This window comes from Rattus rattus, chromosome X (genome assembly GCF_011064425.1).
Source record: "Rattus rattus isolate New Zealand chromosome X, Rrattus_CSIRO_v1, whole genome shotgun sequence".
NCBI lineage: Eukaryota > Metazoa > Chordata > Mammalia > Rodentia > Muridae > Rattus > Rattus rattus.
The window spans coordinates 88,452,901-88,457,740 of NC_046172.1; the positions used below are offsets into that span (position 1 = coordinate 88,452,901).

Sequence of the window (4,840 nt, forward strand, 5' to 3'; positions counted from 1 at the left end):
TGGTTCTTGATTACCTGAGCAGTTTTGTGTATAGGTCCCATCTCATGGAGTGGGCCTTAAGTCCAATCAGATCTTGGATGGTTACACCCACAAGCTTTGCATCACTATTACACTAGCACATCTTGCAGGCCCGTCACCTCTGTAGATCAAAGGGTTTGTATAGCTGCAATAATCATGGTTGAGCAAATGTCTCTATAATAGGATGAATTGTCCTTTGGGCATATGCCTAAGACTGGTATAGCTGAATCTTGAGGTAGATCTATGTCCAGGTTCCTGAGGGACTGCCAAACTGATTTTCTTCATTTTTTAATGAAAACTTTTTTATTGGATATTTTCTTTATCTACATTTCAAATATTATCTCCCTTCCCGGTTTCCCTATGGCAACCTCCTATTCCATCCCCCTCCCACTGCTTCTATGAGGGTGTTTCCCCACTCACCCACCCACTGCCCCCCACCTCCCTGCCCTGGCATTCCCCTACACTGGGGCATTGAGCCTTCACAGGACCAAGGGCCTCTCCTCCCATTGATGCCTTACAAGGCCATCCTCTGCTACATATGTGGATAGAGTCATGGATTGCTCTATGTGTACTCTTTGGTTGCCAGTTTAGTCCCTGTGAGCCCTGGGGTGTCTGGGTTGGTTGATATTATTGTTCTTTCTCTGGGTGTTGCAACCCCCTTCAGCTACCTCGGTCCTTTCTCTAACTCCTCTATGGGGACCCCATGCTCAGTCCAATGGTTGGCTGTGAGCATCCTCATTTGTTTCAGTAAGGCTCTGGCAGAGCCTCTCGGGAGACAGCTATATTAGGCTTCTGTCAGCATGCACCTCTTGTCATCCCCAATAGTGACTGGGTTTGGTGACTGCATGTGGGATGGATCCCCAGGTGGGGCAGTATCTGGATGACTTTTCCTTCAGTCTCTGTTCTACACTTTGTCTCCATATTTCCTCCTGTGAGTATTTTTCCCCCTTCTAAGGACTGAAGCATCCACACTTTGGTCTTTCTTCTTGAGCTTCATGTGGTCTATAAATTCTATCATTGGGTAATCTGAGCTTTTGGGCTAATATCCACTTATTAGTGAGTGCATACCATGTGATTTTGTTTTGTTTGTTTGTTTTTGTTTTTTGTGATTGGGTTACCTCATTCAGGATGATATTTTCCAGTTCCATCCATTTGCCTATGAATTTCATAAAGTCATTGTTTTTGATAGCTGAGTAGTATTCCATTGTGTAAATGTACCACATTTTCTTATCTATTCCTCCATTGAGAAACATCTGGGTTCTTTCCAGCCTCTGGCTATTATAAATCAGGCTGCTATGAACATAATGGAGCATGTGTCTTTGTTATATGTTGGAACATCTTTTGGGTATATGCCCAGGAGAGGTATAGCTGGGTCCTCAGGTCAAACTGATTTTCATAGTGGTTGTACAAGTTTACACTCACAAGCAGCAGCAATGGATGAGCTTCCCCTTGCTCCAAATCCTTGCCAGCAGGAACTATCATTTGTTTATTGATCTTGGCCATTCTGGCTGGTGTAAGATAAATATCTCAAAGTAGTTTTGATTTGCATTTCTCTGATGACTAATGATGTTGACATTTCTTAAGTGCTTCTCAGACATTTATGTTTCCTCCATTAAGAATTCCGTTTAGATCTGTATCCCATTGTTTAATTGAGTTATTTGCTTTCTTGATATCCAATATTTTACCTCCAATTTTGTATGTTACAAGTTTTAAATGTATTTCCTTATAAGTCTCTGGATTTCCTGTGTCTGTTGTCATCCCTAATTTTGCTAACTTGAATATTCTCTCTCCGTTTTTTAGTTAATTTCACTAAGGGGTTGTCAATCTTATTGATTTCTATCAAGGAAACCACTCTTCATTGCATGGATTCTTTGTATTTTTAAATGCTTGTTTATGTTGTATTGATTTCAGTCCTGAGTTTGATTATTTTTGCCATCTCCTCCACTTGGCTGTTATTTCTTCTTGTTGTTCTTGAGCTTTCAGATGTGCTGTTAAGTTACTGAGACCTTTCCAATTTTCTTTTACTGTAGGCATTTTGTGCTATGAACTTGCTTCTTAGAATAGCCTTCATTGTGCTCCATGAGTTTGGGTATGTTGTGTTGTCATTTTCATTGAATCCTAAAATGGTTTTTAACTTCTTTCTTAATTTCTATCTTATTATTTTTCATTTACTAAGAAAGCACTCTTAATATTATCTGGTCAGTTGGAACACAGCAGGAAAACTAACACTCCATACATAACCATAGCTTTTGCTACATTTTCAACTGTATGGTAGCTCTATCATATATATAAACATGCTTATTAACAGTTAGTATGTATAAATTTTCCCACTTTTCTGGATATTTTGACAATTGAAAACCAAATGCTTTTCTATTTTAATATTTACATAGGAGACTAAAATTTTAATCATAACTTGTAAAACTGAAGTTTTTAACTGATTGCTCATCATGTACAATAGGTAGTTTTTCAAAAAATATATATACAGGAAAAAGCTTTTTAAATTTCTTTATTGATGTTTTGTGAACTTCACATCATGGGCTAGAATCCCACTCATTTCCCAGTCCCTTCATATCTGCCCTCCACCCTTGTAACTCCCATCAAAAGAAAATAAAAAATAAACATTTCACCCAGTATATACCCTTTCATCCAAACATCTTACTTGTTGTTTATTTCAGACAGACATTGGTCTGGTTTGCAGCCTCTGGTTTCTGCTACACCATCAATACTAGATCCTCACCAGGACTCCTCTCAGATATCCTGTTGTTGCCCTGTGTCATGAGATCCTGCAGCTTTGGATCTGCAGGACCAGGCCTTTCTTGCATTCCACCAGCTCATAAATGGTGGGTGGGTCAGCTCAAGCCCAGAATTTGGGCCTGGGTGCTAGCTGAGTTGGTGAACCTGCCAGCTCTTCCATGCCCTCGCCAACAGATCCAGCTCTCCAGTGCCCACACCACCAAGGCCAGTTCTGTTGAATTCACACCACGAGGGCTAGCACTCCTGAGTTACCCAGGGGAGCAGCAGCAGGACTAGAGAGATAGCTCAAAACCAAAATAAACTAAAAAGCCCTTTCTAAAGGAGATCTAATCAATTTAGAGCCTGGTTTTTAAAACCAGATTCTGAAAACTATATAGGTCTAAATATGGGCTAAGATGTATTTATTTGAAATATGTAATGAACTTAAGCAATATTTTTCTTCTTTTTGAAGTTATACTGATTTGAAATATTATATGTCTGTGGATAGTAATATAAAATTATAATATATGTTGATAAATTTCTATAGCAGAGAGACAATATTTGACATGTTAAAGGAAAAAATCAAGAAAGAACATAATAATTTTCCTTGAGAAGAGAAAAAATATTAAATAGAAGTATTAAAGAAAAGAAAAGCATGATCAAATAAAAGACCATTAACTGAATAGAGCAAATGCCCTTTTTGGTATTTGAATGCATTTTTCCTTGTACACTCATCTAAGGCATTACAGTCATCATGAGTGCATTTTAAAATCTATAGACACTGGTGACTAAGCAGTGCTGAATTAACATCTCAGTCTAAACCACATAATTAACAAGTCACTTACATCTTAACTCATTGTTTATTCCTGAATGATTTTTCAGTGAACTTTCTAGTAATTTTCAAATCATGTAATAAAATCTCTGGTAGTAGTATTTTATTTTCCTGACTTGTATTTGAAAGGAAGAACTTAGCTATTTCATCTCCTTTGATCCTAGTATATTTGGGATTCTATAATACAAACATATGTATAGAAACTTAAAGGATCATATATTCTCCATACAGAGACATCGTTATCATTTAGTCTGTATCATTGGTATTCATTTGCAAAATGTTTTAACACTGTAAACATCACAGGTTTTAAGATTGGGTATGGGATATGTAGAAAGATTATGTATTACTGCAATGAAGCTGGTATAAGTCTACACAAGGCCTTGTAATGACAACAATCAATTTGAGGTACGAGCATATCAATAAAATTGCTTGACATCCACCATTTCTTGCTGACATGAACTATGTGTCATGCCTCCATAGACTTTGAAGATTGCATTGGCTGCTTTTACCAGTGGTTTTAATTATAAAACAGTAAGAGAAAAACTCTTAGGAGAACTAAAAGGTCACAATCTCCATGGCATCCGAGGATAGAAGTAACTCTATTATCATCAGTAAGAGGGCCCTGAGTAGATTCTCCTAAAATGACTGTTAGAAGAATGCCATTTTTCATCTCTTGATCTATCAGAGCTTTTCCATTTTCTGATGTCTATTTAATTACAGACTCATCTTCTTAAAGATGTGGCTAAAGTCCAATATAATCAAACCAAGAAGGCATAGTCAAATTCACATTTAATGTAACCGGTCAAGTGGACAGAGCATTAAGAGCTGTTATATCCCACTTTGCAAACTTATTATCATGAATATTTTTATGGGAACAATTTGTTCCTAGAACTTACCATTCAAACAAACACATTTTTCCTTATCTTACCCTGCAACATACCATGTGCTAACTATGAGTAAATTTTATAACTTTGGAACTTTTCTCAGACAATTATATATTCTTGTATTATATATTTTCCTCTCTACCAACTCCTCCTAGGTACTCCCCAACTCCCCACACATCCAACTCCATGCCTCTTTTCTCTTTCACTTTAGATAGCAAACAAGCAAATAAAACAAACAAATCAGATTTTTGTTTTAGAAAAAAAAGAAGTGTGTGCATGCACAAACCTCCCACACACACACACCCACACACAAGCCTAAAAGCACTACATCAGAAACCACAGTGTACAATAGACCAGTAATATGGTTTTTAAT

The 4,840-nt window shown here is 37.2% G+C and overlaps 1 pseudogene; it reads right to left on the reverse strand.

Annotated features, from left to right (window-relative positions):
• Window positions 1-3,926: 3,926 nt before the first annotated feature.
• Window positions 3,927-4,379, reverse strand: LOC116888061 (annotated as a pseudogene).
• Window positions 4,380-4,840: the final 461 nt, after the last annotated feature.